We start from the raw sequence: 24,887 nt of genomic DNA, 5'->3' as shown, positions 1-24,887 counted from the left end.
CTCTAACAAAGTGACTGTTGCACTCTCCTGGGACGGTTTCCCAGAATCAGCCAGGTAAAAATGTCCCTGTATTCTAAGTCATTGTAGTCCTTAAAATGTGGAAAATACTGTTTAGTTCTTCTTGTAATTATTAGTAAAATTAGAGGTGCATGTATCTTGTTAACTCTGTTTTCTTAAACAGCCAGGGCAAAATCCAAGCTGGTGTGGACCTTACCTGAACCAGACTGGTCAACACCATCTTTGATTTGGATGGTTTGTGATAAATGAAGTGGGTGAGTAGCTCCCTTTTATGGACAGCCAGCCAGCCAGTAGCTATAAAATGCCTCTTAGTAGCTGTTCTCTAATGACTTTACCTGTAAAGGGTTAAAAAGTCTCACTGCTATGTATAGGTAAAAGGAAGTGAGTGGGCACCTGGCCAAAGAGCCAATGGGAAGGCTAGAACTTTTTAACAATTGAAACAATTCCCCTTTTGTCTGTCCTCTCAGGGAGAGGTGGGCAGGGCAGAGCTATGCTGTAAGACACTTGGGCCAGGTATGAAAAACCATCAGTATCATACCTAGAAACTACTCATTTGAAACCTCAGATATGTAAGTAAATCAGGAAATGTCTTGGAAGATGCAATTTAGTTTCTCTCTTCTATTCCTATATGGCGTGGGCGTGGGCGTGGGCATGGGAGTGGACAGGTGAGGAATAGCTTGGTGGTTTGAGCATTGGCCTCCTAAGCTCAGGGTTGTGAACTCAGTCACTGAGGGGGCCACTTAGGGATCTGGGACAAAAGTCTTTCTGGGGATTGGTCCTGCTTTGAGCAGGGGGTTGGATTAGGTGACCTCCTGATTTCCCTTCCAACCCTGATATTCTATTATTCCTCCTGGCTAACACCAGGTGCTTTTGTTTTGCTTGCAACCTTTAGCTGGACCTTAAGAAAGCTATTCTTGGTGCTTAATCCTTGTATTTGTTCTTTTTAAATCTAGCAATAGCCTGAGTTCCCAGATGTATTTTCTTCCTTTTTAGAAAGTAAAATTTATTTTTAAGAACAGAATTGGAATTTTATGTCTTAAGAGGTTTGTGCACGTTGTGGTGGTTTTTGTTTGTTTGTTTAATTAGCTGGTGGCAACAGATTATTTCTTTTCTTTTTTTTTCCTTTCTCAGCTCTTCCCCAGAGGTGAGGTGAAATTGCTTGAGGGTACCCCACAGGAAGGAATTCCCAAGTGAGCCTTCCTGGGTTCTCAAAGTGGTTCTGCACTTGGGTGGTGGCAGCATCTACCAATCCAAGGTCAGATAACAGTTGCAACCTTGGGAGTTTAATACAAGCCTGGAGTGGCCAGTATTAACTTTTAGAGTCCTTGTGGGCCCCCACCATCTGCACTCAAAGTGCCAGAGTGGGGAATCAGCCTTGACAGCAGGGCAGGGCGATGGGGAACCAGCCCTGTGACTCCATGTTCCCCATTTGTAAAGGAAAGGCAGTCATACTCCTTGTCCTCACTAGGATAAAATCACTAAAGTGCATGAGGAACTCAGGCAGGGGCAGCCATAAAATGAGACAGAGAGCAGGGGGGTGAAGTATAGTGTCTAGAAAGTGACGCAGGAACTCGCCCTGCAGTTTTGTGGCACAGCCAGGCCTGGGCATGGAGAGAGGGTCTCCCAAAGCCATGGAGTTTAAGGCCAGAAGGGACCATTAGATCGTCCAGTCTGACTTCCTGTGTAGTGTAAACCATTCAGTGGCCCCAGGTAAAGGCCTTTGGCCTGGCTGTGCATTAGATGGGGGGCCATGTTACTGCTTTGGGAGCCCTACTGGGATGGGGGCAGCATCTTGGCCTCCCCATCACAAAGAGTCAGGGAAAATGCTTGGGTAAGTGCCCTGTGAGGAGATGCTGGTGGGACAGCACTGGGCATTCACCCTTCACAGCGGGCATGTGACATAAGTCATACACCAGTCAGGTAACTCTCTAGGCTGCCGAGCCTGTCCCAGCCCAGTTCTGGAGGGCAGCTGTGTGGAGATGGTTATTGGGACAAGGGGGGAAGGGACAGTTCTAGGAGAGGGCAAGCCAGGCGATCGCCCTGAGTTCCAACTTCCAGGGGGCATCGTACCACTGTGCCACAGGGCATTTGCTCTGCTCTGATTGGCCAGCTGTTTTTGCTCTGCTGCTTGGCTGGACCTTTTCCCCCCCTCTTTTCTCTGCTGGGGGGCTGGAGCTGGGAGGGCAGTAGATGACGTGAAGGCCTTTGTGCTTCTCCAGCCCTGTAGGCTGCAGCCTGCCTTGAGCGCAGCTGTGCGTCTGCACTAGTGCCAGCATCAGACAGGAATGGTTTACCAGCCGCCTGCCATCTGACAGGGATATTTGTTGAGATCAAACCACAGTCATTCGGAGGCACAGGGGGAATATGAGTAATGCAGCCCAGAGCCAGGGCTGATGCTGAAAGAGACGATCCATTCACAGATCCCCCACAACTCCTTGGAAAGTGACTGTCCCATGTGAGGGCTGAGAACAAAGGACCTTGGGAAAGTGTGAAGGAGAGATGGGGGTGGGGGCACTGCAAGACTGGGAGACATGCCTTGCTTCTGTCCTAGGGCTTGTTTTCCCACCTCAAAGCAGCTCTTGTAAAGTGTTCAGACCCCTCACTGGGCTCATTTGGGACAATGTGCCATGATGCACTGGAAGATGGGTTAGCGCTCAAATGCTTCAGTTTTTGCAGGAGTGATGAGCCTTGGTCGCCCTCCCAGAGAGTGCCCCCCCAGCATGCCCACCCCCCCTCCCAGAACATTCCCAAAGCCCCCCCCCAGCATGCCTGCCCCCCTACAAGAATGTCTGGGACCCCTCTCAGAGCATACACCTCTCCCCAGCACATTACACCTGGTCAGTCATTAATTTCCACAGCCCCTCTGCCTCATTAAAATCATTTCACAGAACCAAGGCAGAGGAGGAAGTGACTTGTTTGAGTGACACAGTAAGTTGGTGTCAGAGCTGGGAACAAGGGACATAGTTGTCAATGGGGAAGGGGACAAAGGGACAATGATAACACCTAGATCCTCTGGGTAGATCTCAAAGGGCTTTGGAAAGGAGACTTTTATGATTATCCACATTTTACACATGGGGAAACTGAGGCACAGAGCAGGGAAATGACTTGATCAAGATCACCCAGCAGGCCAGTGGCAGAGCCAGGACTGAAACCAGGATCTGTTGGTTCACAAACAAGTGTGCTAACCATGAGACCACACTGTCTTCCACTGAGACCAGGGTGTAAAGAGCAGTAGGGGGAGCAGGTGAGATGGGGCAGAGGTGCATGCAGGGCTGCACAAGCCAGAAGCAGCAGTTTGAACTTGTCACAGAAGAAGAGCAGGGTGGGATGCAGAGATTCAGGGGAAGGCGCAGAGGGAAAGGCGTGTTTTAGGAGGATTTAGTCAGCATTCCCTGGCTCACCCACCATTCCCACATTGGAGTGGGGTTTGGGTGGCCTTAAGGCAGGGGAAAGCAAAGTCCCAGGAAGACCAGCCCCTCTCCACCCAAGACATCACAGCAGCTCTTCATCTGGCAGGCTGTGGACTAGGAACAAAGAGGACATCCCAAGTGATAAAGAACTGAGCAAAGTCTAACCCAAGAGAGTGATCTGTGTCCAGAAGCAAAATGACAGCAGCCAGTACATGAGATTCATGCCGCTGCTGAAGAGCCTCATTAACGTGGTGGAAGAGTTCAATTATCTATAATGGTATCAGCAATTCAGTATGAGCCTGGGGATATTGATGTAATGCACCAAAGACTGAATCGACTTAGTTCCTGCCCTTCCGGGGGTAGCCACGGGCTGAGCAAAAAGCACAATCTGGAGTCATCCTCCAGTGGGCGAGGAAGAGGCAGGAGGCGTCACAAGACAGGACATCAGAGGGGAGCTGAAGCGCTTATGAGGGGCTGACGAGAAGACCTGAGGAAGAGCTCTGTGAATCTAGACAGCTTGTCCCTTCCACCTACAGAAGCTGGTCCAATAAAAGACATTCCCTCCCCCACCTTGTCTCTCTAATATCCTGGGACTGACCCAGCTACAATATCACTGCAAACACCTTTGCTCTTGAGCCAATCCCCTGTGTCACAGATAATTCCCATAGCAGCTTTGAGGAGGTTAATTCCATACACATAGCCAATTCCCTGCCCATTCCTGGTGGGCATCTCATCAAACTTCCAGCAAGTTTTCTCCTAAGAGCCATGGCCACCATGTCATCATTGGTGACCCTTATTATCTCTGTCTCGACTGCCTTCAGTGCCTCTACCAGAATGTTTCATTACCATGCAAATGGAAGCAAACCTTTTCACAGGCAAATTGTTACTATAGAGTAAAGCATATTAACCACCAAGATTTATATAGCAGGCTCAGTTCATAGCAGGCAGGCTGGGCTCTGCCGGATACTGAGGATGCTCAGCGTGGTAATTAAATGTGTAAATAATACTCAATTGGGAGTTATAGCAGAAGCCAGCAAGGGCGGAGAAATAATCCAGAAGGGCCTGGAGAAATTAGAAACATGGAGAGAAAATTTAATCTAGCTGGAAAAAAAAAGGCATAATGAGATTCAGTTGTTGGAAGATGAAGCTAGACAATTTCAGAATAGAACTACATTGTACATTTTTTCACAGGGAAGGTATTTACCCACTGGAACAGCTTACCCAGGAACATTGTGTATTCTCCATCACTTGCCATCTTTTGGTCAATACTCAGAGATTCATAGACTCGAAAGCCAGAAGGGACCATCATAACCAGGTGTGTCTTTCTAAAAGATACTCTCTAGCTCAACCACAAGTTATGGGCTTGATTCAGGAATCCCTGGGTGAGGTTTTCTGGCCTGTGCTACACAGAACAGCAGCCTGGATGATCACAGTGGTCCCTTCAGGCTTTAAAAATCTATGAGCATAGTAACATAAGGTGAATTAGCTTGGAAAAATGTGGCTAATAACCATGGCTTGAAGCATCGTGCAGGGAAAGGCCAGGTGGTGCTCTCACCTCCGAGAAGCATGGAGAATAGTTATGCCATAGACTCAGACTGCAGAGAGCTGATGCTGCCCATGTGGGGAGGGGATCCCTGGACTGTACCTTATGCAAGGTATGTGGCCAGATCCCCATTTCAGAAGGAGCAGACAGCTGATGCTTCCCACCCCACAAGGCCGGAGATTGGCTGCCTCTTTAGTACTGGTCCTCAGGTCAGATTGGGATCAAGGAACCAACTAGAGAAGACCCTCCCGCCTACCTCCTGTCCAACCCCCTGCTCCCCAGTTGGGAAGGGTGCATCAGCAGGAGGTGCCTGGGTCCTGCCTGGGGGGTGCTCCAGCGAGCCTGACACAATGAACTGTGGCTGCCCAGGGGAGGAGCTGCATGGAAACCAATGGAATTACACCCGTGCACAGCCCCGGGGCATGACTGAATCCCTAGTGGCAGGTTCCCCAGGCCAGTGCTGTGAAGCTGGAATGCAAGAGTGTGCAAGGAGCTTTCATATGCTCAGCTCCTCTCACTAGGTCAGTCACAGCTCACTCCTCCCTTCCCCGAATGCTTTGCACCTGGAAGTGCAGCACATGAAAGGACTACCATTAGCTCACTATTATCCCAGGCCTCACGAAAGCGTCTCTTTGTACAGAGAGAACAACATCTGTAGATCCTTTGATCTTTGAGTGGGGGCTCCAGTCAAGAGGGATGCTAAGTAAGAGAAGCAGAGATGCCACGTATTGCTCCCACTCTAATGGGAAAGAGACAGATCCAAATATGAAAGACCCTGACAAAATCATCCTCTTGGGAAATCACTGAGCAGACTCCCCTTGTCCCCCACTCCACCCAGCCTTCCACCTTTCTTAGCAGGATGTCAGCTGCTCAGACCCCTTTTCACTCCTGGGCAGCCCCATAGCTTTGCAGATACCTCTCCTTTCCTTTGTGTCATATAGGAGCTCCCAAACACATAGTGTCCTAGAACCAGAGTGACAGGATGCCCCAGTAGTTATAGCACTAACTAGGCCTTGACAGACTCTGTCTTTGCTGTTCCCTTGTAAGCCAATGATCTGTTTGGTCATGACTCTGTCTGGGTATGTCTACACTACAAGATTATTCCAGTTTTACAGAAACCGATATTTGGAAACAGATTGAATAAAGTCCAGTGCACGTGGACACACTAAGCACATTAATTCGGCAGTGTGCATCCATGTACCGAGGCTAGCGTTGATTTCCAGAGCGTTTCACTGTGAGTAGCTATCCCATAGTTCCTGCAGCCTCCCCCGCCCATTGGAATTCTGGGTTGAGATCCCAGTGCCTGATGGGACAAAAAACATTGTCACTGGTGGTTTTGGGTACAGCCTCACCCCTCCCTCTGTGAAAGCAATGGCAGACAACCATTTTGTGCCTTTTTTCCTGGGTAAACTGTGCAGATGCCATACCACAGCAAGCATGGAGCCTGCTCAGCTCAAGACAACAGTCATGGACGTTGTAAACACCTCGCGCATTCTCATGCAGTTTATGCTGAACCAGGACCCGCAAAACCAGGCGAGGAGGAGGTGGCTACGGCAGCGCAGCGACGAGAGCTATGAGGACATGGACATGGACACAGAATTCTCTCAAACTGTGGGCCCCAGTGCTTTGGAGATCATGCTGGTAATGGGGCAGGTTCTAGCCATCCAATGCTGATTTTGGGCCTGGGAAACAAGCACAGACTGGTGGGACCACATAGTGTTGCAGGTGTGGGACGATTCCCAGTGGCTGTGAAACTTTTGCATGCATAAGGGCACTTTCATGGAACTTGGTGACTTGCTTTCTCCTGCCCTGAAGCGCCAGAATACCAAGATGAGAGCAGCCCTCACAGTTGAGAAGCGCGTGGTGATAGCCCTGTGGAAGCTTGCAATGCCAGACAGCTACCAGTCTGTTGGAAATCAATTTGGAGTGAGCAAATCTACTGTGGAGGCTGCTGTGATGCAAGTAGCCAAAGCGATCATTAAGCTGCTGCTACCAAAGGTAGTGACTCTGGGAAACGTGCAGGTCATAGTGGATGGCTTTGCTGCAATGGGATTCCCTAACTGTGGTGGGGTGATAGATGGAACCCATATCCCTATCTTGGCACCGGAGCACCCAGGCACTTAGTACATAAACTGCCAGGGGTATGTTTCAATGGTGCTGCAAGCACTGGTGGATCACAAGAGACGTTTCACCAGCATCCACATGGGATGGCCAGGAAGGGTTCATGACACTTGAGTCGTCAGGAACACTACTCTGTTTAAACAGCTGCAGCAAGAGAATTACTTCCCAGACCAGAAAATAACAGTTGGGGATGTTGAAATGCCTGTAGTTATCCTGGGAGACCCAGCCTACCTCTTGATGCAATGGCTCACGAAGCCATACACAGGCAGCCTGGACAGTAGTCAGGAGCTGTTCAACTACAGGCTGGGCAAGTGCAGAATGGTGGTAGAATGTGCATTTAGACATTTAAAGGGACGCTGGAGCACATTACTGACTCGCTCAGCCCTCAGCCAAACCAATATCCCCATTGTTATTGCTGCTCGCTGTGTGCTCCACAATCTCTGTGAGAGTAAGGGGGAGACCTTTATGGCGGGGTGGGAGGCTGAAGCAAATCATCTGGCCGCTGATTATGCGCAGCCAGACACCAGGGCGATTAGAAGAGCACATCAGGAAGCGGTGCACATCAGAGAAGCTTTGAAAACCAGTTTCATCACTGGCCAGGGTATGGTTGACTGTTGTGTTTGTTTCTCCTTGATGAAAACCTGTCCCCTTGATTGACTCATTCCCTGTAAGCAACCCACCCTCCCCTTCGATCACAGCTTGCTTTCTAAGGAAATAAAGTCACTATCATTTAAAAATCATGTATTCTTTATTAACTGATTATAAAAAAAGGGAGAGAACTGACAAGGTAGCCCGGGTGGGGTTTGGGAGGAGGATAGGAGGGAAGGAAAAGGTCGCTAAAAAGTAATAAGAGCTTTTTGCTGGGGCTGTCCACTGGGAAGGAGTGGGGGGCACTGAGCCTACCCCCATGCATTCTTACACGTCTGGGTGAGGAGGCTATGGAACATGGTGAGGGGCAGGGTGGTTATACAGGGGCTGTGATCCCGCTGCCATTCCTGAAGCTTCACCAGATGCCGGAGCGTGTCAGTTTGATCACGCAGCAGCCCCAGCGTTGCATCTTGTTACCTCTCATCTTGAGCTTCTCTCCTCTCCTCACGTTCGTCCCTCATGGTCTCACGTTCACTGGCAGCTTTCCTGTACTGGGATAGGGTGACCTTCCACTCATTCAGATGAGCTCTTTCATTGTGGGTTGATTCCATGATTTCTGAGAACATTTTGTCTTGTGTCCTTTTGTTTTTGCTGCCTTATCTGAGATAGCCTTCAGGACGGAGGAGAAAGGCTTGAAAAATTTGCAGTTGCAGGAGGAAGGGAAAAAAGGGAGAAAAATATTTTAAAAAGATACATTTTACAGAACAATGCTTATACTCTTTCACGGTGACCAACACTATTCACATTACATAGCACATGTGATTTCAGTACAGGGTCGCATTTTGCATCTTAATATTGAGTGTCTGTGGCTTTGGTGTTCGAGATCACAGACGCAGGTCTGGGCAACAGAATTTGGCTTGCATGCAGCCATGGTAAGCCATTGTCTTTTGGCTTTTGCAGCCTTCATATATCCAGCGCCCTCCTTTCCCACATACCAAGCAAAGCCCGTTGAGTGCTGTGGTTTTCCTGTTAACATGCAGCAGCAGAAACCAAACTAAACTCTCCCCCATCCAATTGTTTGGGATGATCACTTTACTGCTCCCCCCACCGTGTGACTGGTATTAGGGAAGATGCCTGCTAGCCAAACGCAAAAAAGCTCAGGACCATTTCCCCACTCCCACCTGGCTACCTGCGGGGAGGATTTGTTTTCAGCCACAGGCAAACAGCCCAGTAGGAAAGGCCACCTCAGTCCCCTTAACTAAATTCCCATATTTCGATCAGGTTACCATGAACAATATCACTCTCCTGAGGATAACACAGCGAGATAAAAAATGGATGTTGCTTGAATACCAGCAAACACCGGGACCATACACTGCCAGGCTTTGTCATGCAATGATACCAGGCTACTTGCTACATGCATCGCGTGGTCAAGTGTCCTACTATGGAGGATAGAATAAAGCTGCGCTGCCCAGAAACCTTCTGCAAAGGCTTTTGAAGTGCCTCCAGGAGAGCTTCACGGAGATGTCCCTGGAGGATTTCCGCTCCATCCCCAGACATGTTAACAGACTTTTCCAGTAGCTGTACTGGCCGTGAATGCATCCCAAGTCCTCAGGGCAAATTAATCATTGAAAAAAGCTTGCTTTTAAACTATGTTTTATATTTACAAAGGTACACTCACCAGAGGTCCCTTCCATGGCTTCATTGTCTGGGATATCGTCTTGGGAGGGCTGGGAGGGTACTTCCGTCAGGCTGAGAAAAAGGTCCTGGCTGTTGGGGAGAATGGAGTGCTGTGTGGTCTCCACAAGCTCGTCCTCCTCTTCCTCCTCCTCATCTTCCCCATCCACAGAATCCTCAGGCATGGCTGAGATTACCCCCTCCTCGGAATCCATGGTCAGGGGTGGGGTAGTGGTGGCGGACCCCCCCCAGAATTGCATGCAGCTCAGCGTAGAAGCGCCATGTTTGCTGCGTTGCCCTGGACCTTACGTTTGCTTATTTGGTTTTCTGGTAGGCTTGTCTGAGCTCCTTAACTTTCACATGGCACTGTACTGAGTCCTTAGCGTGGCTTCTCTCCATCAGCCATTGGAGACTTTTTCAAAGGTTTTTTCATTTCGTCTTTTGGAACGTAGTTCTGCTAGCACAGAATCCTCTCCCCATATAGTGATCAGGTCCAGAACCTCCAGTACAGTCCCTGCTGGTGCTCTTTTTTGATTCTCAGACTGCATGGTTACCTGTGCTGATGAGTTCTGCATGGTCACCTGTGCTGATCAGCTCTCCACACTGGGCAAACAGGAAATGAAATTCAAAAGTTCGTGGAGCTTTTCCTGTCTACCTGGCCAGTGCATCCGAGTTCAGATTGCTGTCCAGAGCGGTCACAATGGTGCACTGTGGGATAGCTCCTGGAGGCCAATACCGTCGAATTGCGGCCACACTAACCCTAATCCGAAATGGCAAGACCGATTTCAGCGCTTCTCCCCTAGTCGGGGAGGAGTACAGATATCGATATTAAGAGCCCTTTATATCGACATAAAGGGCTTCGTTATGTGGACGGGTGCAGGGTTAATGTGATTTAATGCTGCTAAATTCGATATAAACTCATAGTGTAGACCAGGCGTCTTAGGTCCTTATCTGGCACCCTTCACTACAGCAACTGACCGTCCCAATCTTTAATATACTTACCCTCCCAACCCCCTTGTTTGGCAGGGTAGGGCTAGGAGGCCCCTGGGAGCAGAGAACAAGAGGTTCCCAGGGTCCCACGGGAAGTGTGTAGCATAGCTGGGCACTGAACCCAGGTCTCACAAGGCTTAGCGCACTAATCACTGGACCATGCTGCCCTTCTGTCTTAGTAGCCCAGGAGCTATGGAAAAGCCCACCAAGCGCATCTTTAGTGCCTGGTACTGTTGGCCAAACAGGGCCCGTTTCCCCCTGGAGCTTACCTAATTACACCAAGGAGGCACGGAGAACAAGAAGACGGGTACCACACCTTTATTTTCGTTCAGCTGAGCGGGTGTTTCTTCTCGACTAATGCCAGAGAAGAGCACACCTTACATGGGGGACATGAGTCCCTTTTATAATCAGTAACAAACAACTTTAGTAAACGTCATTATACTGACCTATAGATAACAGGTCACACAGAATACATGATTATTTTGGGGAAGGGGATACAAGATACATCTGTTGCGGATACATTTATCATTTTGAAGGGAGTATAAGGTACATACCTTGACCTTTGGTATTACATATCTTTGAGGATACATGAGAAAACAGCTGCATAAACTTTTGTGCCAAGCGGACTAATTAGTAAATAGCTGACATGGTTAAATGAGACTAGATACATGTCTTGTCCTGGATTCCCAGGTTTTGCTTGTTATTCAAATCCCTAGGCCCCTCTTTGGGCTAAAGCCAGGGAAAGAGAGGAAGATACAGGCCTGGGCCTGTTGATTTTTAGGCCTTTTCTATCAGTACCTTTACAAATCTGACTCTTCTTGGATGCTAGGAGGTTCTGGTCCCTGGAACACAGCAGGAGCCGAGCGATTGTCCTTGCTTTGATCTTAACTCGGCCTCTGAAATCTTTCTTTTTGGTCACTTTTCAGGTTTGCTGATACGTGGCCTGGCTTTTGAGCTATTCTCCCCAAAGCTCAGGGTGACGGCACCATTACTGGTGCGTGGCTAACCCCGCAGGCACAGGGATGTGCACCCGGAGCCAGAATGTGAACCCCTGCCTCATGCTGGTGACTGTTTCCTCATATCAGGATCATCCTCCAGCCCTAGCAGGATGCTGGGGCTATATGCTTGTGCCCTCTAAGTCTAGGAATTCCAGAGTGAAGGCTGCATGCACACCCTTAACTCTGCCCCTCGTGTGTGCCTGCTTCATTTCAGTGCAGGGGTTCTACAAAGCCACGGCCTATGTTTCTGGGGACACAATTCATTGGGAGAGCCCTGCTGAGATGTCTTCTCTGCCTCTGGAGCGGGTTTGTTTACACACGGCATCTACAGTAATGAGCTGTGCTGGCCGCTTTCCTGCTCCCTGGAGGGTTGCTCCCATCCAGTTCTCACTGGCAAGCTCCTTCCTTCACCATGAAGCCTGGAGGGAGACTCCACCACCGGTACAGATCATCCAACAGCTGTTAGGTAAATCCTGGAGACCGAGCTGCAGATTAAGGTCTTGCTGAGTTGCTTATGCATGGGCAGCTATGGGGCAGCCAGGTCCTGATTCCCCAGGTTGGGTTTCCCTTTGCCCCAGTGAGAGATGTTCAGGGCACTGCATTGCTAGCTGTTCCTCCACTTCTCTTCCAGGACTGCTCATGATAGTGTCTGGCCCCAGGAGACCTAGTGTCCTGGGCTCTCTGACGGGGCCAGGGCTGGGGAGGAGAATAGAGTGAGACGAGGGGGGCCAGATGTGGGGTAATCAGGGGAGGGACTAGGATGAGGTGGAAGGGGGGTTGGTGAGTTGGGATGGGAGTCAGCAGGCTGGGGGAGCCCAGGCCAGGAGTGGGGGGCAGTGTGGCAACTCTGTCTGGACACAGACACTTTGAACATTAGCTAGCCCAGTGCAGTGTGACAATAATGCAAATCTTTAGACCTACATAAAAAAATCTGGCAGATTAAATTATTTTTCTGGCAACTGCAAATCCATAAAAAAACAGCCAGGCTGGTCAAATACTAGCCAGGTGGTAACCCCAGGTGTGGGGGGGCCATTGGGGTGAGGTGAGGCTTTGAGTTGGGTAGGATTGGGGTAGGATGGTTGGAGTGAGGTGGGAGAGGGGTTGGGGTGTGGTGAGGATGGGAGTTGGGTGGGATTGGGGAGGTTGGGGTGAGGTGGGGGGGTTGGGGTGAGCTGAGGCTGGGAGTTGGGTGGGATTGGGGTAAGGGGAGGTTGGGGTGAGGCGGGCTATGCGGGGGCTGGGAGGCTGTTTGGGCTGGGACTAGGCTCCTTGTGAGATTCCCCCCGACTGCTCCTGGCTCTGCAGGGTGTGAGGCCCTGTCCAGAGCCATCAAGGGCTGCCCTGTGCTGAGGCCTCCCAGACGTGTCTGTGCTGGCAGGCTGCAGCAGGCCAGCTCTGTGCTCAGCATGGGGCTCATCTTACAAAGGGGTGGGATGGGGCTCAGGGTAGGGCTCAGCCACTCTTCCCCTCATCCCATCCCCTGTCCTGCCTCCCCTCAATCACCCCCCCACTCCCAGTCCTGCCTCCCTGATCATGCCCCCACTCCCAGCCCTGCCTCCCCCAATCACCCCCCCACTCCCAGCCCTGCCTCCCCAATCACGACTCCACTCCCAGCTCTGCCTCCCCCAATCACCCCCCCGCTCCCAGCCCTGCCTCCTTAATCTCCCCCACTCCCAGCCCTGCCTCTCCAATTGCCACCCCACTCCCAGCTCTTCCTCCCCCAATCGCCCCCCTGCTCCCAGACATCTCATATTAGTTGCTCTCTGCATTGTTTTCTAGATTTCCCAACAGCCAATGACAATATTTCAGCAGATCCCTGGGATCCTGTCTCCTTTCACTCAGCCCATAAGGCCAGGACATGTCCAAGAAGGTAGGATACTATAAAACACAAAATATTCCCTGCAAGTTCAGCAACGCTAACAAATACTCAGGCTGAAATTCTCATGCTAAAAACCCACCAGAACAATGGTTTAAACGAACATCTTTATCCATCCAAAAGAAACCAAACAGCACACATCATCCCCTTCAAAGCAGGTACTTGTGACCCAAAGCCTGCTTGGTGCCAACTTGTAGCAGGCTTAGAGGGTGCCTAGAGGTGTACAGGGAACCTTTGGGTCTAATGCCTACACAAAAGTGCAGCAAAGCATGCCACTGAAGTCTCTACCAACAGCCAGTAAAACACTGGTCATCCTAGTCATTAGGAGATGTATGTACTGGTGATATTTAAAGAGTTATGTAGCCATACTGAAAACTATATTCTTAAGGGAGCCATTTAGGGATCGGGGCAAAAATCTGTTTGGGGACTAGATGACCTGCTAAGGTCCCTTCCAACCCTGATATTCTATGATTCTAATCTCTGGAGGGACTTTGCTAAAAATTGAAGCCCTAAACAAAGGACTGAATGACCCATGGCCCTATAAAGAGGCTGTGGGCCAGGAGCTCGGGCAGTCTCTCTCTCTAGCTATGAAGAGAGATGGACCTGGCTACCTGGGAGCGGAGCAGGCTACCTAAAGTGGAGCAGGGCTGGGGAAAGGCCAGAGGACCTGGGGAGCTCTGGCCTGAAACCCCCAGGCTACAGGTCTTGTTAAAAACCAAGAAGGGTACTGGGGTTGCAGAGGGGCAGCCCAAGGGTAGACAGAGGCAGCATGTCCAAACCCTCCTTGCTGATGATGAGTGGCAATTATACTGCAGTCCGCCCCAGTGAGCGGGGGCTAGATGGTGACTGGCAGTAGCCAAAGACTGAGGCGAGGTGGTGATCTTTGCAGATCCAGCAAATTTCACCCCAGTCCTCCCCGTATGGCCTCTGACTCACTGCTTTCCCCATATCCACAGAACCAGTTATCTCATCATAGAAAGCAATCAGGTTGGTCAGGCATGACTTGCCCTTGCTCATGTTGACTGTTCCTGATCACCTTCCTCTCCTCCAAGCGCTTCAAAATGGTTTCCTTGAGGGCCTGCTCCATGATTTTTCCAGGTACTGAGGTGAGGCTTTAGTTCCCCAGGTTTTCCTTCTCTTTTTAAAAGATGGGCACTATATTTGCACAGCAGGTCACCTATCACCAACACCCAGATCCCAATGGGATCCAAACTCCAAATAAATTCATTTTACTCTGTATAAAACGTACACAGGGTAGACTCATAGAGCAATATGCACAGCTGTATACTCCCCCAGGTATTAATCACTTACTCTGGGTTAATTAATAAACAAAAGTGATTTTATTAAGTATAAAAAGTAGGATTTAAGTTGTTTCAAGTAATAACAGACAGAACAAAGTAAGTCACCAAGAAAATAAAGCAAAAACGCACACATGTAAGCTTAATACATTGTCCTAGTCAATGGGAGCCATCAAGAGTCTAAACCACCATTAATGGCCCACACTTTGCATAATTACAATAGGACTTCAGAGTTATACTTCATATTTCTAGCTTCAGATACAAGAATGGTACATGCATACAGATAGGATGATCACACTCAGTAGATTGTAAGTTTTGAGACTTTTTGCATAAAGCATATTCCAGTTACATCATATTCACATTCAAACCATATTTTCATAAAGCATATGGAGTGCAACGTCACACCACTGTCTGGGTTCCCTGGCTGCTCTTCATCACCCTTGGTAGCCAGGGCTGGTGAAAACTGTACATGTAAACAGGATGCCAGAAAATTGGGTTTCTGCCCCAGTGACTGTGTTCACAGTGCTCCCTGGAAAACTTCATGTTTTTGTTAAAAAAACAAATGTCCCCAAACCAAACGTTTCTCTTTGTCCTGCTGCAGTGCTTTATGAGAGCTGCAGTTCGGTTTCTACATGTCCACATTCCCTTCTATGGGCCAGACTACATCTCCCGTGATGCAAGGGGGCCCTCATGCACCCCAAGCTCCAGACAGACCCCTTGCTAGTGCCCATGGAAGGGACAGTCTCGGGGTCTGAGTGGGAGGAGGAAGGACCCAGGAGCTGGAGGAGCTGGTGAGTGCAGAGCATGGGATTCTAACCTGGAAGCAGGGGATGTAGTTCATTAAATGGGAGAATTTACTGGAATTCTTGCATTCCTGCAGTTGGCTCTGCCCATCTCCCATTCTGATGTGACTGGGACCAGGGCATTTCCCACCTTCCCTGCTTGCTTGATAAACCCATCATCCCCCCTCCCTGTCCATGGCACCAGCAACTCCTCCCTCTGCTGGCCTGGGTTCCGTACGCCTCCTGTGGCTGGCTTCCCACTGACGGTGCAGTCTCATTACTCACTCATCCTTGTCCGGCCTGCTGAGGCTGGGTGTGGCTCCAGGCTGGCGTGGTGTATGGTGGAGGCTCCTGTGCCCATGCTGGAGGCTGTGCCAGGGGCTGCCATGGGGGTATGGGAGTGGCGGTGGGATATGGTGTGTAGTGGTGGTGGAATACCAGATCTGCTTCTTCATCTTCAGTGTGCAGAAGGACCAGGTTCACCTGCAGGGAAGGACTAAAAAGCACCTTGGGGTGTCTCCTTGCCCCTGGCCATGATCGCTACCCCTGAAGCTTTACCTGACTCTTGATAACTGTGTTTAGAGAATTGATTCTTAAGCCTAGCAAGAGGTCTTCACGCTCACAGGCTCTGCAGCTCACAGCTGGACTTGCCAGCCACTCACAGTCTCTTATGGCTGGCGTCAGGGTTCCCTCCCCACTCTGGGGTATAGATGTGGGGACCCGCACGAAAGACTCCCTAAGTTTATATTCCACCAGCTTAGGTTAAAAACTTCCCCAAGGCACAAGTTCCTTTTCTTGTCCTTGGACTGTACTGCTGCCACCACCAAGTGATTTAAACAAATATTTAGGGAGGGGCCACTTGGAGCCCTATCCCCCCCCACTCCAAATATCTCCCCAAGCCTCTTCACCCCCTTTCCTGGGGAGGCTTGAGAATAATATCCTAACCAGTAGGTTAACAAAGTGAGCACAGACCAAATCCCTGGGTTTTAGGACACGGAAAATCAGTTAGGTTCTTAAAAGAAGAATTTTATTTTAAAAAGAAGTAAAAGAATCACACCTGCAAAATCAAGATAGAAGATAACTTTACAGGGTAAATAAAAAGATTTAAAACACAGAGGATTCCCCTCTGACTCTGCTTCCCAGTCACAAAACAGGAATAAAATTACCTCTTAGCATAGGGAAAGTTCACAAGCTAAAACAAAAGATACTCTAACGCATTACCTTGCCTTTACTTACAATTTCTGTAATTTTAGATGTATCATTTCAGGTACACCTCTACCCCAATATAACGTGACCCGATATAACATGAATTCTGATATAACGCAGTAAAGCAGTGCTCTGGGGGGGTGAGGCTGCGCACTCTGGCGGATCAAAGCAAGTTCGATATAACGCAGTTTCACCTATAACACAGTAAGATTTTTTGGCTCCTGAGGACCGCGTTATATCGAGGTAGAGGTGTATCTTTTTAGGAGCTGGTTTACCTGCTTGGTCTCTGTCTTTGTCCTGAGAGGGAACCAACAAAGAGAGCACAAACAAAACCTTCCCCTTTCCCCAGATTTGAAAGTATCTTCTTTTTCCATTGGTCCTTCTGATCAGGTGCCAACTATGTTGATTGAACTGATTAACCTCTTACAGGTAAGGGGATTCTGTACCTCTGGCCAAGAAGGATTTTATGTTAATGCATACATGAGGGTTGTTACCCTTCCCTTTTTATTTCTGACAGCTGATGACCCTGATCTCATGCCGTAGCATAAGACTGTCATGGGGCCAGTGTAATGCTGACACATGCTGGTCATCAGCAGGCAGGCAGGATTGAACCTGGGACCTCTGGAGCTTAGCGCATGAGCCTCTACTGCATGAGGAGAAAGAAGTGGTTCCGGTGTATTTAGAAAAGCTGGGGGAGCACAAGTCCATGGGGCCAGATGCGCTGCATCTGAGGGTGCTAAAGGAGTTGGCAGATGTGATTGCAGAGCCATTGGCCATTATCTTTGAAAACTCATGGCGAATGGGGGAGGTCCCGGATGACTGGAAAAAGGCTAATGTAGTGTCCATCTTTAAAAAAGGGAAGGAGGAGGATCCGGGGAACTACAGGCCAGTCAGCCTCACCTCAGTCCCTGGAAAAATCATGGAGCAGGTCTGCAAGGAATCAATTCTGAAGCACTTTGAGGAGAGGAAAGTGATCAGAACAGTCAGCATGGATTCACCAAGGGCAAGTCATGCCTGACTAACCTAATTGCCTTCTGTGATGAGATAACTGGGTCTATGGATGAGGGGAAAGCAGTGGATGTGTTATTCCTTGACTGTAGCAAAGCTTTTGATACAATCTCCCACAGTGTTCTTGCCAGCAAGTTAAAGAAGTATGGGCTGGATGAATGGACTATAAGGTGGATAGAAAGCTGGCTAGATCATTGGGCTCAATGGGTAGTGATCAATGGCTCCATGTCTAGTTGGCAGCCGATATCAAGTGGAGTGCCCCAAGGGTCGGTCCTGGGGCCAGTTTTGTTCAATATCTTCATTAATGATCTGGAGGATGGCAAGGATTACACCCTCAGCAAGTTTGCAGACACTAAACTGGGAGGAATGGTAGATACACCAGAGGGTAGGGACCTATGTTTGGAGGATTGTGCCAAAAGAAATCTGATGAGGTTCAACAAGGACAAGTGCAGAGTCCAGCACTTAGGATGGAAGAATCCCATTCACTGCTACAGACTAGGGACTGAGTGGCTAGGAAGCAGTTCTGCAGAAAAGGACCTGGGGTTACAGTGGATGAGAAGCTGGATATGAGTCAACAGTGTGTCCTTGTTGCCAAGAAGGCTAACGGCATTTTGGGCTGTATAAGTAGGAGCATTCCCAGCAGATCGAGGGATGTGATAATTCCCTTCTATTCGGTATTGATGAGGCCTCATCTGGAGTACTGTGTCCAGTTTTGGGCCCCACACTACAAGAAGGATGTGGAAAAATTGGAAAGAGTCCAGTGGAGGGCAACAAAAATGATTAGGGGGCTGGAGCACATGACTTCTGAGGAGAGGCTGAGGGAACTGGGATTGTTTAGTCTGCAGAAGAGAAGAAGGGGTGAGGTGGGATGGGGTTGGGGTTGATAGCTGCTTCAACTACCTGAAAGGAGATTCCAAAGAGGATGGATCTAGACTGTTCTCAGTGGTGGCAGATGACAGAGCAAGGAGTAATGGTTTCTAGTTGTAATGGGGGAGGTTTAGGTTGGATATTAAGAAAAACTTTTTCACTAGGAGAGTACTGAAGCACTGGAATAGGTTACCTAGGAAGGTGGTGGAATCGCCTTCCTTAGAGATTTTTAAGGTCAAGCTTTATGAATCCCTGGCCGGGGTTAGTTGAGAGTTGGCCCTTCTTTGAGCAGGAGGTTGACCTAGATGACCTCCTGAGGTCCCTTCCAACCCTGATATTCTATGATTCTATGAGCTAAAAGCCATATGGCCCTTAGCTAAGCTGTAGAGCAGACTCATTAATCTCTCTCTAAGTGGTCTCGGTGCCACTAGATGGGACAGAACACCACACCCAGGAGGTGTTTGGGTTACACCAGCAGTACCTTCCAGGACCCCAGGCCAGATTTTAGGGACACCCTGTGCGTTGACACTGGCAATCAGAGGGAACTGTGGGGTCTGTCTGAATCCAGCAGCCTCAGTAAAAAATTCCCTTTGTGATTCAGAGATTGAAAGGTACCCCAGTGATGCCCCAGTCTGACCTGTACACCATGGGTCCTAAGGCTCCCCTGAATTCATTCCTGCTTGAACTAGAGCAGAGCTTTAGGAAAAACATCCCCTCTTTATCCACCCCAGCCCTTGGTAAGTCATTCCGATGGCGTTCAGCACAGCTGAGTCCGTCCCTGCTCTGCCGTGAGGGTCACGCCTCAGGAGCTGCACCGAGAGCCCGCTAGGTCTTGGGAGTCCCCTTGGCTTCCCCGGCGACGGAAGGGGCTGAGCCCTGCAGGCCTTTGGAGATAGAGGGGCTGAAACGGCCGGGGAGTTCTGCCATACAGCAGGCTCCTGTATTGAGGCTGGGGCCCATGGCTGGTTGGCAGGGGCGGCTGTATCCCATGCAAAGTGATATGGTGAGTGAATGCTCACGCTGCAGAGGGAACGTCATGAAATGCCACATGCTGATGGCCCACTTTGTGCATTGCGCAGTGCCGGAGGCGGGGATGAGGCCGGGCTTCACTCACCGCACAGCTTGGGCAGCGGAAGAGGCAGCTGCCTTGACTTGAGTGTTTCCTTACTTTTGTGATCTCTGCTCTGCAGCCAGGCCTTTGGTTTCAGGTGTTCAGGGTGAGTCAGGGGAGCAGATGCCTTCGGCCAAGCAGTGGGCCTGGGGGGTAGCTCCTGTGCGGAGAGCAGCTTTCCTTGCAGTCCCCTGGGTTAGAATGTGGAGCTGCTGTTTGCCCCTTTCCCAGCCGTGCAGGTATGGAAGGGAGTGGAGAATATGTCACACTTTCCCAGATGAGTTCTGTGTTGCTGGGGGGAGGGGAGGAGATTGTGATTTGATTGACTGACTTTAAATTGAGCAATTCAGTGTTTATAAGCTGGGCATCCTGCCAGCTGGCACATCCTGAGTTTCACAGGGCAGGCCTGCCTTCTAGCGCCCTCTGCTGACCAAGCATGGCACTGCAGTGCTCTCTGCCTCAATTTCCCTCACCAGGACTTTGCCTTTCCTGGGGATTCCCATAGGTTAGTTGGCTGGCTGACTCACCCCATTGGTCAATCCCCTTCTGGAGTAACAGAAATCCAGATAAGAGGTTCTCCCTGCCCCACCTGGGCTCTTCTTCAGCTCACTCTTGGGACTCTCCTTCCATTCTTCCCTGCTCTGAGATATAGCCGTGGCCCCCTGACTGCTTCTCTGGAGTCCTTCCCAACCCTTCTTCAGGGCCTCGCCCAGGAGCCCAGCTTGCTCCTCATGAGCCCCCCTCCAAACCGAGCTCTGTCTCACAGCCCTGTTGTGAGGCCCGATGTTTCCAACCGTCACCTGACCTCAAGTAATTCTGCCCCCTTAGGCTGGGAGGCAACTAGTTATGGCACAGGTAGGGGCTGACCCAGCAGCAGCTACAAGCATCAGCGCTCCAAGTGCATGCCTGGGGCGGCAAGCCGCAGGGGGCGGCCTGCCGGTCCCTGTGAGGGCAGCAGTCAGGCTGCCTTTGGCGGCTTGCCTGCGGGAGGTCCCTGGTCCCGCGAATTCAGCGGCAATTCGGTGGTGGGTATGCCGAAGTCGCAGGACCAGCGAACCTCCCTCAGGCACGCCACCAAATCTGCGGGACTGGGGACCTCCCACAGGCAAGCTGCCGAAGGCAGCCTGCCTGCATTGCTTGGGACGGCAAAAAAGCTAGAGCCATCCCTGGGGTGACCAACCAGGGTTGGCCGCAGGGAGTCCACCCCAGACTAGGGCTGTGCCTGGAGTCACTAAGTCCCTAAGGACAGGGCTCCGTGGGCTAGGGTTAAGGTTCCTAAGGGGAAGCTTTGCTGGGTTAGGTTTAGGCCTGGGGCCAGTAGGACTTTCTGGCCTAGAGTTACGGTTCCTATGGTTCTCCGTGCCAGGGCTATACCAGTGGTAGGCAGAGTTCCTGGGGCTGGGCTCAGATTTGGCATTAAAACTGGTGATGGAAAGCAAGGAAAGGACCCAGCTTGACTCTGAGAGCCCAGGGGAGTTTGCAGGCTGGAACCCTGCATCTTGCAGTCCCTGCTAGCCCTATGGGTGTATAAATCTATAAGCTAGTGAAACTTCTGTTTCTTTGATCATGTTTGATCTTCTCACTCACATCTGATTTGGAATCATAGAAACTACCCTCTTGGAGCCATTTAGTCACTTTTCAGAACACAGCAGCCCTCTAATCCGTCCCCCTGGCGCGTACGCCTCCTGAGTCAGCCTTCAACTCAGAGATCACACACTCACGCTGGACCCCTGCTTCGTCCAGGCCACAGAGGGATGGGAAGGAATCAGGGATATGTAGGAGTGGCACCAGGGTTTTTGGCGTCCTAGGCGAGGGTCCTTCCGCACTCCCTGTCGTTGGCAGCAATTCTGCGGTGAGGGGGTCCTTCCACGCTCCCAGTCTTCGGGGCACTTCAGCGGTGGGTCCCGGAGCGAGTGAAGGACCCGCTGCAGAATTGCCGACAACAACCCAGAGCGTGGAAGGACCCCCTGCTGCCGAATTGCCGCCGAGGTTGGCAAAATGCCGCCCTCCCAAATGCTGGTGCCCTAGGCGACCGCCTCGGTCGCCTAAATGGAAGCGCCGGCCCTGGGGATATGACAGATTTCAGAGTGGTAGCCATGTTAGTCTGTATCAGCAAAAAGAACAAGAGGACTTGTTGCATCTTAGAGACTAACAACTTTATCTGAGCATAAGCTTTAGTGGGCTAAAACCCACTTCGTCAGATGCATGCAGTGGAAAATACAGTAGAAAGATATATGTACACAGAGAACATGAAAAAATGGGTGTTACCATACCAACTGCAACGAGAGTAATCAATTAAGGTGGGCTATTATCAGGGATATGACTGTTATTTAGCAACAAACACTGGCCACAGCTGCTGCGTCTGCCAAAAGGGAAACAACATTTGTTGTCCCCGTGGGAATGAAATATTTAATCAACGTGTTTTGAATCAACTATTAAATTAAATTAAATTCTTTGCAGGGCTGTTATGTTTAATAAATTGCTTCCAGCCTCATTGTTCGGTGAACGCACAGAGCTTTGCACGCCAGCCTGTGCACCGAGGGCCGTGCTTACAGCCACATCGACTGGCATTATGGAGCTGCTTCAGCCCGAATCTCCAGTCTACAGGGGATCTGCCTGTGTGTCCCGGTCGCCACCTCGGCTGACACAGCAGAGCTAAAACATGAGTTGGCAAGGGCTAAGGAGCAAGGCTGGGTCAGTAGCAGACTCACACACTCTGTGAATCAGGGGCAATGGGGGACACAGCCCCTGCTGATCAATGGGTGCACAGAGCCCTACTCACATGACTGCAGCTCTGCATGGGCCATTCACAGGAACGGGAATTACACTGTGTAGTGGGGCAGACTGCCCCACTCCCTGTGAGAGTGGGCTGTGGCAGGCCAGAAAGCCTGCACAGATGGGGAGCCAATCAGGGCCCAGTTTGGAGACAGCCAATCAGGGCCAGGCTCAGATGTATATAAAGGCTGCCCAGAGCAGGAGCAGTCAGTCTGTCCCAGGCTTTTGAGAGGGGAAGGTCAGTCTCCAAGGGAGGAGACTAGCACCGTGGACAGTGCAGTGCTGGCCAGGCTCTGGGAGGCTAGGGAGCTTGAGCCTGTAACCTGCCAGGCTGCAGGCCTTGAAAGGAAGGGCCTAGAGGGTGCAAGGGGCCGTAGGGGAAGCGGCCCAAGAAAGCAGACAGATGAAGGGAGAGGAGGACAGCGAGGCTGCTGCCAGAGGGTCCCTGGGCCAGGACCCAGAGAAGAGGGCAGGCCTGGGTCCCCCGCTTCACTCCTTGCAGTACACCCAGCCATTGGCCGTAGGGAGCGGCCATTAGACTACGCCAGATCCCTGACAAGAGGGATTGGACTCAAGAGGGTGATTGGACACGGTGGCTCGAGTGTAGAACTGCTGATCACTGACCCCCGGAAGGGGGTCCAGATGGACTGAGGGACACTGCCGGAGGGCAGTGGCCTTGAAGAGGACGCCGCCAAGCAGGGAGCAACGCGGGTCCAGAGACAGCAATGGAGGGCAGAACGACAGATGGGACACCACCAGGAGGGGTGCTCCAGTGGACAGAGCTAATTCCCAGAGTCACCAGCAGGAGGCGCCAGCTGGTGAGTCCCAACCTGTTACACACTGTTATAACTGGGACCAGAATGTGCCCAGAGATGGAAACTCAGGAGCCCTGCCTCATCCCCTGCAAGCCCAGCCAGCCAAGGGGACCCGCCGGAAGGATGGGGCCTGGGATCACAGACTGCTCCACAGTGCAGTGAGACAGACACACCGAGGGAGGAGTTCAGGTGACACCCCGCCCCCACAGCACATGCTCTGAGCCCCCTCAGTCCGAGAGCAGACAGCCTGTTTCTGAAGGGCCAACGGGCCCTAATTCAAATGTACAGAGTCCTTGTGCTGTCCTGCTCCCAGCGCCAAGGAAACCACCCACTAGCAGCGTCATTCCAACAGAGCCAGGTCTGACACTCGGTGCCCCATAGCCTCAGCATGGGGAGGCTGGAGCACACAGTGCTCCCAGCTGGACACCACACTCACCACCCACCAGGGCTGGGGCAGAGAACCAGGAGCCGTGACTGGTTGTTGCAGCTCAGCTTCTTCCCTTTTCCCCTCTCCTGGTCTGACCTGCAGGGCTGTGTGGGGAGGGAGCAACCCTGTGCTAGGCACACCCCCAAACAGGCAAGGTCTCAGCCAGAGGGAGAGCTGCTCCCCTCCATCCCCTGCCAGGCACAAGTGAGCAGCAGGATGGGGTAGGTGCTGAGCAACAGCTCGCAGCACTCCTGGCTCAGCCAGCACTGCTCCTGGGGCTGCAGGGGAGGCCGTGGGGAAGGTGCCCATAGGGCCTGGCTCAGGGAGACACATTTTCAAACACACCGTCGCCCTCAAGGGCCACAATTAGATCCACGAGGATCCCAAGGCAGGGTGGGCTCCCCTGATGGATGGCATCCCACTGCCTGGAGATCAGAGGGGATAAGCCCTGGAGAGTGCCCTCCAGCCTTGCTCATGACAACCAGCGCTGGGCCCATAGCTAAAGCTCCTTGGCTCAACAAGGAGAATGTCCGTCAGGCCTCTGGAAAGGAAGCTGCTGCTGCCTGCCCTGGACTACGTGGCAACATCACTGTAATGATCAAGGCCTGGAGAGAGCGGAGATTGCCCAACCCGTTCAGATTTGTGGGATATAAAGGGAACAATCATCTCCCCAGTACAGAGGGTGTAAGACATCGTTTCCTATCCAATGTCCCACAGTCCAAGCAGGCGGCTGCAGTCACTTTTGTGTTCCCCTGGACTTGGTCAGGCTGGAATGAACGCACAGAATGCACTAGGGGGGCTGCTGCCTCAGTGCACAGCGGTGGAAGGTGCCAGGCAGCAGAAGGCTGTCATGGAGTAGAGTGGGAACACGGTGCACAGTGCACTGAGCAACATGGTCCTGGCCTGTCAATGCAACATGAAACAGCTGCCACACAACAGTCAGCGAAGGGACCGGAGGGTTAAAGGGATAGTGCCACATTAAAGATCGTTGGCCACATTCTGTCTGAGGGTCTGACTGCACTGCACTAGACACACCCAGCTACCTTTGATCTAGCTAGCTCAGGTACGACAGCAGCATGGGCATCAGCGCAGCCTGTAAAAACCCGCCAGGGATCCTGGATCATTACCTGGGCAACTGCCCTGGTGTCACTGCTCCAGTTCCCAAGTGAGCTCGAGTAAAGCAAGCTCAGGCTTGGATCTACGCAGGCTGCCATCATCAGACCCCGTGATTGCAGTGTAGACATGACTCTTCGGGCTTGTGTGCTCGCCCACACCAGAGGGATGTCAATTCTAGTCTGCACTAGTGTGTTGTGCAGCGTCTGGCCTGTGCGGAGCCTGCTAGCGTGCACTAAAAGGTCCCTTGTGCGTGCTAGTGGCCTG

This window comes from Gopherus flavomarginatus, chromosome 25 (assembly GCF_025201925.1).
Source record: "Gopherus flavomarginatus isolate rGopFla2 chromosome 25, rGopFla2.mat.asm, whole genome shotgun sequence".
Lineage (NCBI taxonomy): Eukaryota > Metazoa > Chordata > Testudines > Testudinidae > Gopherus > Gopherus flavomarginatus.
This window is presented reverse-complemented; position numbering follows the sequence as displayed.